Source organism: Rhinoderma darwinii, chromosome 2 (genome assembly GCF_050947455.1).
Source record: "Rhinoderma darwinii isolate aRhiDar2 chromosome 2, aRhiDar2.hap1, whole genome shotgun sequence".
Taxonomy (NCBI): domain Eukaryota; kingdom Metazoa; phylum Chordata; class Amphibia; order Anura; family Rhinodermatidae; genus Rhinoderma; species Rhinoderma darwinii.
Genome location: NC_134688.1, coordinates 71,558,138 through 71,578,481, shown reverse-complemented (window position 1 = coordinate 71,578,481; position 20,344 = coordinate 71,558,138). Strand labels below are relative to the sequence as shown.

General features: G+C 42.5%; 1 long non-coding RNA gene across 1 annotated transcript; it reads right to left on the bottom strand.

Moving 5' to 3' along the window:
• Positions 1-2,022: 2,022 nt before the first annotated feature.
• LOC142740614 (uncharacterized) lies at positions 2,023-19,133 on the bottom strand. Its single transcript, XR_012880816.1, has 4 exons — positions 19,063-19,133; positions 16,727-16,868; positions 3,527-3,674; positions 2,023-2,585 (listed from the first exon to the last, which is right to left on the bottom strand). It is a non-coding gene; the product is annotated as an uncharacterized LOC142740614 (long non-coding RNA).
• Positions 19,134-20,344: the final 1,211 nt, after the last annotated feature.

The window sequence follows — 20,344 nt, the reverse complement described above, 5'->3', positions numbered from 1 at the left end:
TCCATTTTTTTATAAATTTTTTTATCCATTTCTTTTTTCCATTGACACGTCGAGCCTGTTCTCAGTCCTCGAACTGGATCCCCAGCTGCACCTCATTCTAGCTGTCATCGTCACAGAAAGACCTTCTTTTCACACGTCTGTGGATGTTATGCTCCCAGCATAACTCCGCAAGGTGAGCATAACCTCGTTACCCTACATTTAATAAGCAACCCCACTGGTTCATGCACTATTGTGCGCTTTGTGTTTTTCTTTTGCATTCTATACAACATGAGATGAAGAGTTACTCCTTGTTTCATGCTCTTCACTCTGAATCATAGAGGGGGTCCCATCCTTAATAAGGCATATGGAAAGCAATTATCTTAGCGAGACAGACCCTTTTAATAACTAGAAACACATAGCAATGTTCAAAAACAAGACTTGGGAGATCTGTGATCATACTGAGCCTGCTATACAGATGCATAAATACAATTGTATTATATGTAGGGAGATTGGTGGATGCAGTTTACTATAGTATTTAGTTCTAGGCAGCGTTGGACTGTGGTTACTTGGGCCCAGCAGAGGAGATGATTCTGAGGGCCCACCCTCCATCTATATAGAACATCTACATGTCCACTTTTTATTTAATCATAGTCCTTGTTGTTATCATTGTACACACAGGACGTATTATCAATAAGGTCTAATAGGTAATTTGTGAATCATTCCATAAGAAATAGACCTTAGGCACAAGTGATTGTTCCAAAGTGCTCCAAATGGTGTTGTCTTCTGATGGCCCTTTAAGGCTCATTATTGTGTTAGTGTCCACCGGAGGATCCTTTGGTGGGCCAGTCCGACCCTGGTTCTAGGAGAATGTTCCTTCATAGTCTCATCCCAAACAAATACAGTCAAAAATAAATTGGGATTTTTTTTTCTGTAATAACAGGGTGGTTATCAATCGCACTACAGGGTGGGCCATTTATATGGATACACCTAAATAAAATGGGAATGGTTGGTGATATTAACTTCCTGTTTGTGGCACATTAGTATATGGGAGGGGGGAAACTTTTCAAGCTGGGTGTTGACCATGGCGGCCATTTTGAAGTCGGACATTTTGTATCCAACTTTAGTTTTTTCAATGGGAAGAGGGTCATGTGACACATCAAACTTATCGAGAATTTCACAAGAAAAACAATGGTGTGCTTGGTTTTAACGTTACTTTATTCTTTCATGAGTTATTTACAAGTTTCTGACCACTTATAAATAGATAGATAGATAGATAGATATTCCAAGAAAGAGGCAGCACTCCAGAGATGTAGCAAAAATAGAAAAATGTGCTTTATTCCATCAGTAAAAACAGCAACGTTTCAGCTCTACCATAGAGCCTTTCTCAAGCTAGTGAACACATGTTACAACAGTGAATATATAGGAAAGCCTCAATCAAGAGGGAGGGGTTTGCATCAGAAAATAATTAACCATACACAGTGAATATGGCATATAGTTAAAACATAGTGTTAACAAAGTGCTATAGAAAAAAACATGTCATGTCATAATGTATATATCTCCATAAATTACAATCCATAAAACGTACTGACAGTCAGTGCATAACCATGATTATGCACAATTAGGTATTGCTGGCACCTGTGAATACATTAAGAGAACAAATGGAGACACTCACCATGATGATATCCGCTGCTAATGTTCAAAACAACCGCGCTACTCACGGCGTCCCCTGTGCGCTATTGCGCATGCCCAGGAGACAAAATATGTCAGAGGTGAATGCCATATTATATAAGGACAAACTGAAACCGTCTGTCCGTATCGCTCCAAAGAGATTTCCACAAAAATGTGCAAGGAAAACGCAGGGAAGATGCGGTGCAAACTGCAATCATGAGATATACAGTACAGGGACCAGAATACAATCTGGAAAAGGCCAAAAAATAGGACCAGACTATGCACCTTTTAACCCATATTTTACCCAATATAAATGTAACTATATTATGTAGCAAGGCACCTCAATCCATAGACATATGCACAGGCAACCAGATATATATATATATATATATATATATATATATATATATATATATAGAGAGAGAGAGAGAGAGAGAGAGAGAGAAACCCACAGGAGCGCATCACAGACTTACCCCTCAATTAAGAGGGGGAAAGTTAAAAAATGCACGGGCGTGAAAAAAGCACCTCATCCACATCTATAATGTGAATAGGTGCCTGTAAACCCACCCACTCAATCCTGCATAGGGCATCTGTTTAAAGGCTATTAGATTAGTAACATAGATAAGACTGTTCAAAATCAAAGGTTGCTATAGAAAAGGAGGATATAGTTGCCACTCTACATTTATAAAAAGGTTCAAACAAAACCTCAGTCTTAAAGGGAATGCAAGGGGCAATATGCCATCCTGCTTAATCTTTACTCCACCTGCCCATATGGACGAAAACGGACACAGTAATACGATCCAATGTATACACCACTGACATATATAGTAAACAGTATAATACATGAAATTTAATTTTCATTGAAAAAAGTACAGTACAATCATAATTAGCCGGTTACACTTCTGATGAGTTCATCCATTGTTCCCAAATATCGTGATCTGTGAATAGACAAGAAGGTGAAAGTTAAAATAGTTTAAAAGCAAGATTACACTGAGGATGACTACGGCACAATCTAAGAGGGACAATCAGATGGCGTTACCCAAAGGGAAATCAGCGTTTAACCCAAAAAATCTCAAAGTCTTGAGTCTATAGATCCACTGTAATTCTCTCGTCTTGAGTATTTTAATTCGATTACCTCCGCGCCTATGTGGAGGAATATGATCAATAATGCAGAATTTAAGATCACACTATGTCTTAGATCAGTGAAGTGCTTCGATAACGGAAGATCCAGCCTCTTTTTCCGTATTGTGTACTTATGCTGGTTTAATCTGGTCTTAACATCAAGTGATGTTTCACCCACATACAGTAGATTACATGGGCATTGAAGTATGTAAATGACAAAAACGGTGTCACCTGTTAGAAAATGTCTAATAGGGTATTGCTGACGTGTACCTGGATGTTTAAAACAGTTTCCTTTCATCATTAATGCACAATTCGTGCAGCTAAGACACGGAAAGCAACCTTTCCTAGGAGGGCATAAATATGATTGTTGCCCAGCTCTGCTGGGACCCATATCCGATCTGACTAACCTATCCTTAAGGTTCTGCGGTCTCCGATAAGAGAACATAGGCATTTGTTGGAATTCACCCACCGTTTTGAGGCACCTGCCTAACATAGGCCAATGTTTATGAACTACGTCATTAATCTGACAACTCATTTGTGAAAACGTAGAGATAAAGGGTATACGTTTTTCATAGGGTTTATGGTTTCTATTTTTTAACAATTCTGTCCTAGGTATTGAATCAACTCTCGATTTATGCCGATCTAATAGTCGACTGGGATAACCCCTAGTTTTGAATTTGTCGATGATCATCTCAAATCCAGTTACAAGTCTATCGGGTTTGTCTATAATCCTTTTAGTACACAATAATTGACTGACCTGTAGAGATTTAATTAAACCTCTTGGATGGGAACTCTCATACCGTAATAAATTATTCCGGTCAGTCGGTTTAACAAAAAGATCTGTCGTAAATGCCGTACCCTCTAACTCCACCAGGACGTCCAAGAATTGTAGTGTTGTCCTTGAACTAAAGAAAGTGAATTTAACAGTCTGATCAATAGTGTTAAGAAAATCATGGAATTCAGTCAACTCTGATGATCCCCCCCGTCCAGACGAGGAAGATGTCATCTATGTACCGCCACCATCTCAGCACATGCCGAAAATGGTGGGATACATAGATAAGGCCCTCCTCGAGAGAACGCATATAGATATTAGCATACGTCGGTGCTATATTGGAGCCCATTGCGGTACCTTGGCATTGGACGTAAAATTGGTCACGAAACAAGAAATAGTTGTTGGTCAATATGACTTCCAGCAATGACAGTAATAATGTGCTACTCTCAGTTGAATATTCCGATTCAGCCAGCCTCCCCTCAACTGCTCTTAACCCACACTCATGTTGGATTGATGTGTATAAAGATACCACATCAAATGAGGCAAGGATAACCTCACTACCCTCTTCCAGCCTCAAATTCTGTAGTTTGACAAAAAAATCTGTGGTGTCCTGTATATGTGATTGAGCATCAGTAGCAAAACATCTAAGGGTTCTATCCAAAAACATGGCAATGTTAGAGAAAATAGACTCTGTGCCGGAGACTATTGGTCGTCTTGGTGGGTTATGTAGTGTCTTATGGATTTTTGGTAGTATATATAGAACTGGAGTAATCAGATATTCAACCAGCAAAAATCTTTTCAAATCATCATCAATGAGACCCCCGCCCTTAGCTTCATCGAGGATTCTCAAGATCAATTTAGAGATACCAAATTTAGGGTCACAGGGGATTTTTTTATAAACTTTAGTATCAAGAAGCTGTCGACTGACCTCCCGCACATACATATTAGTATCCATGACGACAGTTGCCCCGCCCTTGTCTGCAGGCTTTATGGTTATACTGTCGTCATGGATAAGATCATTCAAAGCTGTTATTTCTTCACTAGACATATTTGCATACTTAAGTTTGAGATCTTCATTAATAGTTCTTAGTTCACAAATATCATTCCTGACTGCATTAATGAATGCGTCAATAACCGGTGCATTAGACGGAGGTACAAATGAGCTCCTATTGGATAAGCCAAAGTCCCTCAGTTGTAGCTCCGCGTCCCTGGGTTTAGAGGTCACAACATTATTAGAAAACCAGGCCTTGAGTTTAACAGTTCTAAAGAATTGATATAAGTCCGTTTCAATGCGGAACCAGTCCACCTTATTAGCTGGGCAATAAGACAGGCCCTTACGCAACACCTTTAACTAGACATCAGATAAAGATTTTGTGGAAATATTTACCACTATGTCCTCTTCTTTGCCATGCTCGCCCCTCGAGTCACAGGATGGCGGATCTTGTTGAGTGATGGTTGTATGTCGCAGGTGATGCCTCCTGCCGCCCCGCCTGGTGCATCTCCTGTCATGTGGGATATTTCCAAGGTTTCCCCTAAAAAAGAGGCAAAAGAGGAAGAGGACGCCCCCTCATGTGCCCTTTTGTAATCAGCTTGGGCCCTTTTCTTCTTATTGTCTCGGATGTATCCCGTTTTTCTCTGATTCTCATTTTGCCAACTGTAAATATAACCACGGCTATAGTCCTCCATGTCTCTGTACCACTTCTTTCTCTTAGTCGTTTCCAACTCCAGTTTCAGTTTAGACAAAAAAGTGTTGATTCCATCATTGATTGTATCGTATTCTCCAGCAATGCATAAAGATTTCAGTTTCATACTCCTCCAGGTGTTGAACATTCTTGCACGTCGGCAGGAGGCACAAGCTGCCGTTACTCCTACTACACCTCCTGGCAGTGCTGATCTTCAGACTACACCTCCTGGCAGTCTTGACCCGCATTTTTCTTTGCCACTTCCTGACCGCTATGAGGGGAGACGCAGGTACCTGTCGTGGATTTTTGAACCAATGCCAGATCCACTTCAGCCTGTATACTAGGACATTTTCGTCTGATGTTGCAAGGGTCACTTTCATCATCTCTCTCCTCACTGGCAAGGCTCTTGCATGAGAGACAAGGACTAGAGACCCGTGACTTCCAGGGCTTCCTCCGGACTTTTCGCATGGTGTTTGAGGAGCCTGGACGGGTCTCATCTGCTCGGCTTCCTTGATTAACCTACGCCAAGGAGACACCTCCGTGAGCGAGTATGCCATCCAATTCCGCACCCTGGCGGGAGAACTGTTATGGAACAATGAGGCCCTGGTGGCTGCCTTCTGGCATGGACTGTCTCCGAAAATTAAGGATGAACTTGCCGCTCGTGATCTGCTGTCTACCCTGGTTGACCTCATCCTTCTGTCCGCCCGGATTGATATACGGATCCGAGAATGCCTCCAAGAGGTTCGTCGGGAGGGTGGCCTTCCTAGTCTGGTCCCTACTTTGCAACAACCCCTGCTGTCCTCAGATGTCGATTCTCCCAAGGAGTCTGTGATGATGGACCAGTGTAAGCTATCCACCCAGGAGAACCAACACAGACGCACTTCGGGACTCTGTCTATATTGCGGCCTTGGTGGCCATCTTGTGCGCCTGTGTCCCCAAAAATCCCAAATCCTAGGGTTGCTAGGAGAGACAACCTTGGGTAAGAAAGGACTTCCGTCTAGATTGTCCATACCAGTGACCATAGTGTCCGGCGAGAGATTGCATCAGGTCCCTGCGCATCTGGACTCTGGATCCGCTGCTAATTTCATCCGTAGGGACCTGGTGTATCTTCTTCAATTACCCACCACACCCCTGGAGAGGCCGTTGACGGTTGCATCGGTAAATGGACTACCTCTGCCAGATCCAGTTATAGCTGTGACCAAGCCGCTGAGGCTCCAATAGGGGCTCTTCACTCCGAACTTCTGTCGTTCTATGTCCTATCCAAAGCCGTTACTCCTGTGTTGCTGGGCCTGCCTTGGCTCCGACTACATGCCCCAGTCCTGGACTGGAATTCTGGAGAGGTTCTCCAGTGGGCGCCTGAGTGTCAAAGCCGATGCCTGGTGCACATTCGTTCGGCTCAGCCTTCTCTGCCTCGGTCATTGGCAGGATTGACGGGTCATTATGCTGCATTTTCGGACGTCTTCAGCAAGAGGGAGGTGGAGACACTGCCTCCACACCGGGCGCATGACTGACCTATCGAGCTGATTCCTGGTGGTAGGGTATATCCTCTCTCCTTGCCAGAGACTCTGTCCATGTACGCCTATGTGAAAGAGAACTTGGGGAGGGGCTTCATACGGAAGTCTTCCTCCCCGGCAGGAGCCGGGTTCTTCTTCGTCAAAAAGAAGGATGATTCTCTTCGCCCTTGTATTGACTACCGATGTCTCAACCAGATCACGGTGAAAAATAAATATCCGTTGCCACTGATCTCAGAACTGTTTGATCGTATACGTGGTGCCAAGATTTTTTCCAAGCTAGACCTGCGTGGGGCTTACAACCTAGTCCGGATTCGCCAGGGTGACGAATGGAAGACTGCATTTAGCACCCGCGATGGACACTATGAATATTTAGTAATGCCCTTCGGTCTGTGTAATGCTCCTGCGGTCTTCCAGGAGTTCGTTAATGACATTTTCCGTGACCTCCTCTATGTTTGTGTAGTAGTCTATCTTGATGATATATTAATTTTTTTCTCCAGATCCTATGACACATCAGAGACATGTCCGTCAAGTTTTGCTGCGGTTAAGGGAGAATCGTCTGTACGCTAAGTTGGAGAAGTGGGTGTTTGAGAAAGATGCTCTACCCTTCCTGGGCTAAATCGTCTCGAATCGAGGTCTCGAGATGGATCCTGAAAAGATAAAGTCTGTCCTGGAATGGCCTCGCTCTCAAGGCTTGAGGGCCATACAGCGCTTTTTGGGATTCGCCAATCTTTACAGAGAGTTTATTCCAAACTCCTCACTGACTTCTCCTATGTCTAATCTCACTAAGAAGGGCATGAACGCCAAGGTCTGAACTCCTGAGGCAGAGTCCGCATTCAATAGCCTGAAAGAGTGCCTTCACGTCAGCCTCTATCCTCCATCATCCAGATGTTTCTCTACAGTTCTCGTTGGAGGTGGACACAACCTCTGGCGGTGCTGGTGCACTCCTGTTCCAGAGAGGTTCCAAGGGCAAGTCTATGGTATGTGAATATTTCTCTAAGTTCTTCTCTTCCGCAGAACGCAACTACTCGACTGGGGATCGGGAGTTACTGGCCATCAAGTTGGCCCTGGAGGAGTGGAGATATCTACTAGAGGGCGCAGCTCATCCCATCCTGATTTTTACAGACCACAAGAACCTCACCTTTCTCCAGACGGCCCAACGGCTGAATCCTCGTCAGGCCAGGTGGTCGCTGTTCTTTACCAGGTTCCAGTCTATTATCGCTCGGCTGACAAGAATGTGAGGGCCGATGCCTTGTTCAGGTCTTTCGAGACAGAAGACACCATGGAGATTCCACAAAACATTATTGATCTGTCTTGCATTGTCTCTGTCAATCCCCTGCAAGTTGGGGACATTCCTTCAGGGAGGACTTCAGGACACTCCTCTAGACTGGCAGGTCACGTGGGGACCCATAAGACCCGAGATCTGATTGCCCGTCATTTCTGGTGGCCCACGCTGCCCAAGGACATTTTGGACTTTGTTTCGTCCTGCTCAGTGTGTGTAGCTAACAAGGTCGCTCACTGCAGACCTACTGGCCTGCTACAGCCATTGCCTGTGCCCGATGCTCCCTGGCAGCATACAGCTATGGACTTTATTACTGACCTGCCTCTCTCTGTTGGATGCAGTGCTGTCTGGGTGGTGGTGGACCGGTTTTCGAAGGTGGCCCACTTCGTTCCTCTGAACAGCCTTCCTTCTGCTCCTCTACGGGCCAAGCTGTTCATCCAACACATCTTCCGTCTGCACGGCTTACCGCAGCATATTGTGTCTGATTGGGGATTTCAGTTCACCTCGAAGTTCTGGAGAGACCACTGCGCACTCCTAGGTGTAAAGTTGGACTTTTCCTCGGCCTACCATCCTCAGTCCAATGGTCAGGTTGAGAGGATCAATCAGATCTTGGAGAACTACCTACTCCACTTCATCTCCAAGCCGCATGATGACTGGGTGCAGTTGCTTCTGTGGGCTGAATTCTCCTACAACAATCACACCAGCGAGTACACACAGAAGACACCGTTCTTCATTGGCTACGGCCAACACCCATGAATTCCTCTCCCGGTGCCTGATACTTCCAAGGTACCAGCTGCTGACAAGGCTTTTAGGGACTTTCTGCAGATCTGGCTGCAGACTCGATCCTCCATCTTGCTGGCGGTTGACCGCATGAAACGGAATGCGGACACAAGGAGAAGAGAACCTCCTTAGTTTCTTCCTGGCACGAAGGTCTGGCTGTCCTCCAGGAATATTCATCTGAGGGTGCCGTCATAAAAATTTTCTCCCAGGTTCCTCTGACCCTTCGAGATCCTGCAGCGGATCAACCCTGTCGCCTACAAGCTTCGGCTGCCTCCTACCCTCAGGATCCCTAACTCCTTCCATGTCTCTCTCCTGAAACCAGTGGTTCTGACCGCTTTACCAAGACTTCTAGCCCTGCGATTGCCTCCAGCGGCCCTTCAGACACCTTCGAAGTTAAGGAGATCTTGGACACCAAGAGAGTGAGAGAAAAAACTTTTTATTTGGTGGATTGGAGGGGTTTGGTCCTGAAGAGAGGTCCTGGGAGCCAGAGGAGAACCTCAATGCGCCAAACCTTCTGAAAAAGTTTCTGTCTCGCTCTGGTCCCAAGAAGAGGGGGCGTAAGTGGGGGGATACTGTAACATCCGTGGTCGCTGACCACGAACTCCTTCCGTCCAGTCGACGCCCTTCTCTCCAGATATGTCTGTACATACGGCCGTCCTGTTCCACAGTGACCACCAGGGTGCGCTCGCGAGCTCAGTCCAGACTTAAGAAGCCAAAGCGCACGCATTTGGGTGATTGAACTGATTGCTCCCAGAGCACCCTGGGCTACAAGAAGATCCCAGACCCATCCTCCGATGCCTGAGCGTCATTGTCGTATCTTTAGTTTGTCTTGCAAATGGTCCCCTAGTGTTTCCTGCTCCCAGTGTTCCCTGTTCCTGTATCCTGATCTAGTGCCGTGCTGAGCTGTTGCCGTGCTGTGCTGTATACCACGCCTGTCCTGCTACTCCATGCCTGACGTCGATCTGCTGCCTATTCCCAGCCAAGCCTGCCTTTCTACTGTTCGAGCTGCCACATGTACCCTATACGAACTATAGACTTTAACCTGCGCCCTGTTGGCCAGCTACCATACCGCCAAGGCGGTACGGCCCAGTGGGTCCACGAACCCTACGTGACACGGGGGTTCTGTTTTATGGGAGTTCATTTCCAAGATAAACTCCAGTCAAGATTTAAGCAGAAATATCACATATTCACATGTTGGCACAAAGTTGTGCATGCGTAAAAAAAGAAAACAATGGGCATTCCCATGTTTTCCATTTCCATCTTGCATGATCTCCGTAGACTCCGTAAACAACTACTTTACAGTCCATTTCTAATAAAACATTAAATACAGCATAACCTTAACCCGTTAGTGACCGCTAATACGCCTTTTCACGTCGGACACTAATGGGCTTTATTCTGATGCATAAGCCTTTTTACGGCACTGCATCAGGATAAATAAACAGAGCAGGGAGCTGTCAAATCTCCCTGCTCTCAGCTGCCAGATGTAGCTGGGGGTGTCCCTGCTCGAACGTGTGAGATCGATATAAGTATCGATCTCACCCGTTTAACCCTTCAGATGCGGTGCTCAATAGCGTGCACCGCATCTGAGTGGTTTTGGAGGGAGGGAGCTCCCTCTCTCTGCCACCGACACCCGGTGATAAGATCGCAGAGTGTCTGTGTCTCTGATGGCAGCCGGGGGCCTAATAAAGGCCCCAGGTCTGCCTGTAGTGAATGCCTGCTAGGTCATGCCGGAGGTAATGTATTATAATAGCGATCGGGTGATCGCATATTAAAGTCCCCTAGTGGGACTAGTAAAAATGTAAAAAAAAAGTTGAATAAAGTTAATAAAAAAAAAAATGTGAAAAAAAAAATGGGAAACCCACTTTTTCCCCTTACAAATGCTTTACTATTAAAAAAACAAAATAACGTAAAAAATGTACGCATATTTGGTATTGTCGCGTCTGTAACGACCCCGACTATAAATCTATTACATTATTTAAACCGCACGGTGAACGCCGTAAAAAATGAAATAAAAAACTATGGAAAAATTGCTTTTTTCTGTGAATCCTGACTTTAAAAAATTTGATAAAAAGTGATCAAAAAGTCGCACCTACTCCAAACTGATACCAATAAAAACTACAAGTCTTCCCGCAAAAAAAAAGCCCTTATAGAACTGCATCTGCGGAACAATAAAAAAGTTATGGCTCTTCAAGTATGGAGACACAAAAACAAATAATTTTTTTTAAAAAAAAGCGTTTTTACTATGTAAAAGTAGTAAAACATACAAAAAACATACAAATTTGGTATGGTTGCAATCATAACAACCCGCTGAATAAAGTTATTGTGTTATTTATACCACACGGTAAACGGCGTAGATTTAGGACGCAAAAAAGAGTGGCGAAATTTCAGGTTTTTTTCTATTCCCCCCCAAATAAAAGTTAATAAAAGTTAATCAATAAATAATATGTACCTCAAAATAGTGCTATTAAAAAGTACAACTTGTCCCACAAAAGACAAGACCTTATATAGCTATGTCGACACAAAAATAAAAAAGTTATAGCTCTTGGAATGCGACGATGGAAAAACGTAAAAAATGGCTTGGTCATTAAGGTTTAAAATAGGCTGGTCATTAAGGGGTTAAACATATATTATGCCCTAAATAGATTCTAATGTCTCTACGCACATTTTTTTTTAGGGTTATCATAATAATTAAGCAACATATCCATTGTCCAGAGTCTACTTGTTGCCATAGGTACAGACCCTATAAAGGTCTAGTTTTTTTCTCGTAACAAGGTTATATATTCTCACTCATTGACAATATTGACAGCTTTAAAATGACCCTAACTGGTTGGGACTTCTGGGTTGACATAATGAGTAAACTCAATATTAAAGAATGCAAATGTTGTAAAGCCTGTGACTATGCATTCGGATGGGAAAGAGTGTGGAGGTTATGTGATCGTAAGGATTAATAATTATATTGCCGTGATAGAATGATAGAATTGTAATTGTCAAATCATGAAGCAATTAAGGTCTGGAATGGATTGCAGGAGTCTGATATGGGGAATGTCTGTAACCTTTTCACCTTCATGAATCCTCTCATCAGTACCAGGCCTTTCCGAAATAGATTTTATGTCACATGACTGATTTCTAGTTTCGTGTGTTTGTGGGTTAAATGAAAGTAAGTAGTCCTATCTATTTCAGTAGATAGCAGTTATAATGTAACCCCTTACATTCTGTTGTATACAGTATTTTATCCAAAAAAATGTATTTAGTATGTGGTCAGGAGCATACATATCATAGATACAGACAAGGCTGCTATGGTGACCATGGAGAGAGTGAGATAAGCCCTAGTAGTCATGGAAAGGCAGCGTCGGACTGGTGTTTCTTGGGCCCACTAGAGGAAATTATTCTAAGGCCCACCCTCCATCTATATAGAACATGTACATATCCACTTTTCATTTAATCATAGTCCTTGTTATCATTTTACACACAAGACATATAATCAATAAGGTCTAATAGGTAATTTTTGACTCATCCCATAAGAAATAGACCCTAATTGCAAGTGATTGGCTCCAAGGATCTCCAAATGGGGTTGATTCACCTGAACCTTTAAGGCCCATTATCGAGTTAGAGCCTAGGCCCACCAGAGGATCCTCTGGTGGGCCAATCCGACCCTGTGGAAAGGGCATGGAGGAAGAAACAAATATCAGACCTGGGTGGCAACACCGGGCACCATAATGGGAGGCCAATTAGATTTTTCTATGTATGCCACTGCATGCGTCTTACGTAACATTTAATTCCTATTGTATTAGAATATGATAGGATGTATCTGGTGGCACATTTCATATGTAGTATTACATGCTGGCCATTTAAATGATCGATCATGCAATACATGGACGGCCAGGATTACCAAAGCGAGAGCCGCTGTTTGCTTTCGGTAAAAGCAAAGCAAGAACCTCTCATTCTCTCCATATGTTCTACTATGGAAAGGGGTTGTCTTTATGGGACCATCTCTTTTTAAGCTTTGTATGAGCAGAAAGTGGAATCCTTTAAATATTTACACGAATTTCAGAATTTCATAGTATTTGCTATGCCCCCCTTTTGCTTTACTGACCGCATACACTCGAGCTGGCATGGACTCCACAGTTTTATGCAAAAGCTGACGATGTTCCAAGGATTATCGTGTGATGTTACTGGAGGGTTGGCTTTCTTAGTCTTCATGTTCTCCATAAATGTTTGATTGGGTTGACGTTAGGGGAAGTCCATTAGAACTCACTGTCCTGGTCTTAGAGTATATTTGTTGCAAAGTTTTAATCTGTGTTTTAGGCAATATCCTTGTACATTATATAATCCTACTCCATAAAGATCCAAACCAGAGGGTATAGAATATCTCCGAAGAATGGCGTGGTACTTTTTCTTTATCAGGGTGAAGCTAATGTAATGCTGGTGTCTAATTTCAGAGTTGACAAAACACCACCAGACGTAAAGGGGTTTTCTCGCTTCCAGGAAGAGACTGAATGGAAAGGTGGCTGTACATATTCTTACTCAGCTAGGTTCGCAACTCTTAGAGATTTTAAAAAAGAGCCATGCGGCCACTTTTCCATTCAGACCTTTGGATGCGCCTTTAGCTCTCTGCCTCGGCTAGCTGGTTGTTTCTGTAACTCCTATAGACTTTGATGGAGAGAACCGTGCGCATGAGAGGCCAGGTTCAGTCTCCTCCTGAATGTGGCTGAACTTGAGGAATCCTTTTGAAGCAATGAAAAAAAGATTGCTGAAATTCGTCTGGAAATGAAATGTTGTGTTATATAAGTACAGCAACACGGAAGACGAGGGATTAGATCGGCGGACTTTCTCACGTGTCTGACAGGGTGATAAGAATAGTAAGTTCTCCAATTAGCTAGCAATGGTTAGTAGCACACTGAGAAAGGTTTCCAGTCCTCGGGAACTTCTTGTCTTGTTATCACATAATAATTTATTTTAAAACGTTTTATACAATACAAAAATATTTAAATGTTGGTTGCGTTTGTGATGCAAAACTGTTGTTACAAATTTTATTCTAATTTTATTCAATCCATGCTTTAATACAATAGGGAAAAGTGTGTGACAGTTTATATTAGTGTATCTCGTTTTTATGGTTTATTTTTTGTCAAATATCATTATACTGTTTATTATAGAGATTAATTTACATAGTAAGTTATACAAGAAAGTTACACAAGTTAAAAGGGTTGTCTCAAGATAGAGATTGGTGGCATAGTAAGGTGGGGCGAGGTGGTGTACGGCCCCCTGCAGGTGTGTTACGGAAAATACGGTATGAAGCAGGAGATTTGTTTTAGAGTCAAACGTTACTATGTCGGTGTTCTCAGTACAACCGGCCACAGCAGGAAAAACAACAACACTTCTTCCCAATATGAGAGACACAGTCTTTAACAGTTATTTCTCTGGTTAAGAAATGATTCAAGCCGGCTATGATAGCTGGCTGGCTCACACTTAAGGACAGAGTCAAAGGCACTCCCGTCTGATACAGGGGCACGTCCTATTTAAGAACTGTTAAGGTCTTGCACTAGACCTCTAACTCTTGATGCTTACTTGCTCCTTACTCCAGGTCTTTGTCTCACATGAGGAGGCTTCTGCCTGTCACCCACCAACCACGGCTTCTGCAACGCACACTTGTACACGTGAGGAAATTACTTCTCGTCACCCATTCTGCACACATGGCTCACCGACACTGCAGGGAGGCTCCAGCCGGTCACCCGTAAGCAGCTCCTGGACCACTCAGACTCAGGTACTACTTTTCTGCTTCTCTCACCAACAGCAGCTCATTACAGTTTCTCTCTACCTCCTGCACACTCTTGTTACTTGATTGGCTTTCCGCTCTCCGAAGACCAAGCAGCGGGAACAAAGGCCTTATATCGATGAAGCCCTGCCCCCAGCTTGGGGAAGCAATTACCTCACCAGCATGGCGTCCTATACGTATCTCCCAGCGCCCTGCATTTTGGATATTACAGCGAGCCAACCATCACTGCCTATGAAGAACAGAATGTCAAGTACAACAAACACTTGAGGCACCTGCCTAGAGTGATTATAAGACCACAGGTACTGCAACATATAAAGTGCAGTAACATAGCATTACAACACATGTACTCAGGCTGCACTGGCCACTCCTCCAGTGGGATGCCACCTAGAAGGTAAAACAGAATACATATGCATCACTGACTTCCAGCACTTAAAGGAACAGTGCACCAATTAAATATACATTTACTGTTTTAAAAGTAAAGTTTCTGTAAAGTTGGGAATCCTCCCCCACCCCTTTCAGACCTAGGATATGCCACCAGTATCTAATCGTCAGGAGTCTGACTGCTGTTATTACCACCGATTTCTAGAATGAAGCAGTAGTGGCCCCAGGAAAGCTCCAAGCCACTTCGCCTCATGTTGGCTCTTCTTCGAAAGGCTGCATGTTTGCCCCTTTATAGTTAATGGCAGACCATGTGGCTACTGATAAGAAGCCTGGCAGGAGACTAAGTGGCACAGCGCTTTCCTCAGAGACGTAGAGAGGTGGGGCAGCCGGGGAACTTGCCCCAGGCCTAGTCAGGGAGGGATGGTTAGGGGCACAGCACGAGGTTCTCTGGAAGTCTTGCCTTCCCCCTCAATCTTCTGTCAAGCTGAAAAAAGTTACAACAGCCGGTGCTTCTTATAAGCTGTCGTAACTTGATCCAGGCAACTAAAACAAGAAGCGGGCTCTGCTCACCACAGCTCCCTTTCCACTACTGGCATATGACAGCGATCTGCAAAAGAGGTAAGTATGTGAACTATATGGGTATGTTCACACGCCTAACCAAAAACGTCTGAAAATATGGAGCTGATACAGCTCCTGATTTTCAGACGTTTTTTAAGCCACTCGCGTTTTTCACTGCATTTTTTACGGCCGTTTTTGGAGCTGTTTACAATAGAGTCTATGAAAAACGGCTCCAAAAACGTCCCAAGAAGTGACCTGCACTTCTTTTTCGCGGCCATTTTTTTACGCTGCCAGAACGCCGGTTTTCCCATTGAAATCAATTGGCAGATGTTTGGAGGCATTCTGCTTCCGATTTTTTGCCATTTTTACGCCATTTGCGGCCCTAAAAATGGCCAAAAATAAGCTGTGTGAACATATCCTATGTGTAATGGTTGTAACCAATGTGCAGGGGTGTACGAAGAGTGTGCAGGGCCCAGTGATAGGCCCCATACCCCCTCATTTCAGACACCATTCATATTGCTCCTCCCCCACATATTGTACCCCACCTGCAAATCGGGCCCCCAGATCGGCTGCCACATTAGGCTTTGCTGCGGCACATAGATGATCATGACGCTGGGCATCATCAGAACACTATATGTGATGTGGCACACAACTTCCTGACCCTGCCCAGTGTCAGGACCTTTTTAGCTCCTTGGCTAAGGAGTATGTGACGCGTGCAGTACCATTGCAAGTTTTTTTTACTTCCTCCCTTTTACTGTGAGAATCAGAACACCTCCAAACATCTGCCCATTGATTTCAATGAAAAAAACGTCGTTCTGCTCCGACGGGCCGTTTTGTTATGCGGCAGTTTCGAAAAATGGCCTCGTAAAAAAAACGGCCATGAAAAAGAAGTGCAGGTCACTTCTTGGGATGTTTTTGGAGCCGTTTTTCGTTGACTCTATAGAAAACAGCTCCAAAAACGGCTGTAAAAAACACTGCGAAAATCGCGAGTGGCAACGTCTGAAAATCATGATCAGAATCAGATGTTTTTTAGTTTGCATGTGAACATACCCTAAGACATAATGGCCCCATACCAGTGACAGCCACAATGTTCCTATAAATGTCAGCTGTAATGTCCCCATAAGTACCAAGCACAGTTCCCATGTATATTCCAGCCACAGTGTTCTATAAATGCCAGTCAGTGTTCCCATAATGGAGCCAGCTGATCAGTTAACTTACCTCTTCCATGCTCAGGTCAATCCTGGACTTCAGAGATGAGCGAATCATTAAAAATCTCTTCTCCATTGATGCTCCTAAATGTGATTCACTCTGATTTTCTGTAAACCTTGAACCTGGCAAATCCATTCTACAATCTCTGGTCCTGATGACAGAAGCGTAGAAAGCTTCAAATGCTATGAATCAATTAAAATAAACTCCTGAATCCCATAGAGTTTCTGGTGCTCAGATTATTCTCTTTAGCCAATCTAACACCAGGTAAGCTAACGCCAACTCCTATAGATAAACATGACCTGTCAGTGGATCACAAGCCAAGTATGATGGAGGCTAAGAGTCATTTTAAGTCACATTGCTTAAAGGAGTTGTACATGATTAGAAAAGATTTTTGGATAGAAATAACCAACTTTCTAATGACACATAACTATTTCAACTTTGCAGGTACCTTCTATCTACAACAAAGAGGGGTGTCCATGGGAACTAAATTTTCCCCATCCCTGGCTAATTTGGTCATGGCTTGGTGGGAAGAGAATTTTCTCTTCTCCCCCACCAATTTTCATGCAGACAATATACGTTGGTATGGCAGATACATTGATGACCTCCTATTTATTTGGGAGGGAGATGTATCTGCCATACCCAAATTTCTTGCGTTTCTAAATGATAATGACCTGAAGCTCAGATTTACTCACTCTTATAACAACACTACCATCAATTTTCTTGATATAAAATTTACATCTACTACAGGTTCCTATATTGACTCAGAAATTTTTCATAAACCCATTTCGGGAAACACTATCCTGCATGCCACCAGTTGCCATCCAAAACATACCATCACGGCAATACCGGTAGGCGAATTAACACGTGCCAAAAGGAATTGCAGCACAGAGATTGGTTATCTTAAAGAAGAATCTGAGGCATGTCACAGGCTAAAAGCCAGAGGATATAAAAACTGGACATTAGATAGGGCTAAAAAAAATAGTCAGTACCAAAACAAGAGATTCCCTCTTGTCTGCTGATAAAAATACGACATTTTCTACGTTGGATCCAATGAACTCCAACATGCCAACTTTAGTATTACAATTTAGTAACCAGTTCAACTTAATCAAGAACATGGTTCTAAAATATATCCCCCTTTTGTTTGAAGATTCCAAACTAGAACAGGTTTTGCAAAATGGTTGTAGAGTAGTATCTCGTAGGGCAACCACCCTTGGCAACATGCTGTCCCCTTCATTTCTAGCATGTAATAATCCCAAACCCACTTGGTTAACGCAAAAGGGTTATTTTAAATGTGGAACACATCCTTGCAAAACATGCAACGTATCCAAAATTACCAAACAATTTTCCAATTCTACGGAGAATATCAACTTTCCAATCAAATCGTACATTAATTGCAATAGCACCAATGTGGTTTACATCATCGAATGCACCACATGCAACTTAAAATATGTGGGATGCACAACAAGAACATTTAAAATACGCATCCTAGAACACTTAGGTTATATAAGAAATCCCAATATAACTAATATCTCCAATGCCGCCAGACATTTCATATCCTGCCATGACAGATGTATAAATTCCTTCAGTACATATGCAATAGAAAAAACTAGAGGAACAATGAGAGGGGGGGATCTTAAACACCTTCTCCTAACCCGAGAGGCTTTTTGGATATATAATTTACAAACACGTTTTCCTGCAGGTCTAAATCTCAAAAAAGAGCTTATGTTTCATTATTAAACATAATATATCATAATTAAACTTCGCATAGCCCAAGTAGTTTCCAACTAAAGGTATCTAAAACTACAAAGTTTCAAACATCAAGCTAGATAAAATAATAACCCTTTTCTACAATCGTCCATACGTACAATAACCATAAGCATGTATAAAACAAAACAAATGGACATTCTATATCTTTCCTTGTTACTATGTATACTAATAACAGTTACAACTATGTATAAACAACAATTATCGGATGTACCCATTCCAGTTACAACGGTTAAAGTACAGAATATGAAATATATTACTGTCCAAAGAATTGATAGAAGAACCCTGCAATTACGGGATAAAATTAATCTATTATCATCATTTTTGGAAGTCCAAATTCCCTTTAGGGCACCTCAATATCAATCTGCAAACACAACCAGATGATTAAGGGCACTTACCTATACATTTCGGTACATGCTTATATTTACCTTTGCATATCGATACATGTTTATATTTACACCTGCAAATACATAATCTCCAATTTCACTTTACACTGTCAAATTACCGGGTATATCCAGTTTAAAGTGAAATTTTAATAAATCAAAAATAAAGGAAAAATAAAATAGCTGAGTTCAACTCACCGATCACACTGAGCGTTTCCCAGACTGTTTCTCGGGTCAACTGAGGTCCATTTGTGTCCTCTTGTGTTCCTAAGGGGGGAGTCTCCTAGTATAAGTGTTGACAACATTTAATTAAAATCCATAATAAGGGATAAAATTTCAACATGAACAATTATTGCATGTATTACATTTATACATTTAAATGCCCCTTCAGTTTCTACACATGTAGTAACAGAACTAAAACCATGGGGATTTTTGGATGTTATATATATCTATATCTGGTGCTTTTTCCACCATAAAATTATTGATTTGTTTCATTTTTTTTTGGAACATAACTACAAACAGGGAGACACGTTGGCCAAATACTCTTACTCATGTAGAATTGTGCATGTCCCGACTTTCCGAATACAATATATGTACATTTATGAAAGAAATAAAATTCCCATATATTATATTTATTCTTGAGAATTCTCGGCTCTATGTATGTCTGGTCATATTGGTAGGGAGCTTTCTCCCCTCTTTTCATTTTAAAACACTCGCCAATGCAATTCTGTGTCTAAATACCACTTATATACAGATTTTCCGTTGTATTTATCTTTATCTATATCTGTTCCAGATATATTCGGATTTATATTATCAGATCATGATTTGCATATTTTATCTTTATTTTGTTTGTTGTATATCTTGAATGTTTTATGTGTGTCTGCCCTCACCTGCTGTGTCTTTACTTTGCTGGATGACTGCTTTTGTATGCAGCATCAGGTATCAATCGAAAACACAATAATCATCATATTAACCGTGGCCCAATAAGCACGGTTTAATAACTAAAAACATACTGATAACGATTTATCTCTTTATTAATTCATAAGTGGATTATTAATAACGTGTGCTGATTTACTGTGCAGCCAAATTTGGTTGCACAATGTAACGAAAACACTCTCCGCCCATATTCACTACATTAGTTAAAGATTCCACCTGCAGAATTAATTACCAATCAATACTAGCCAATTCCGATCACTGTGCAATCACCACCTTTGCATATCAAGCAGACACAGCATAAGGGGCATTCACATTCTTTTGCCATGATTAAGAGCAACGTGTTTGCTCGAAACGCGTAGGCTAAGGCCAAACAGCCCGCTACCGCATACACCTTGAGACTGCGTCTCCGTGTGTTTTTTTAATTGCTTCTACAATAAAATTGGGAATATATCTCCTTATTAAAATCAACACAGCGCTGGATTTTCCTCTCTTTTGTTCCTAAAAGAATTGCTGCTTTCTTCAAGAAACAGCGCCACACCTGTCC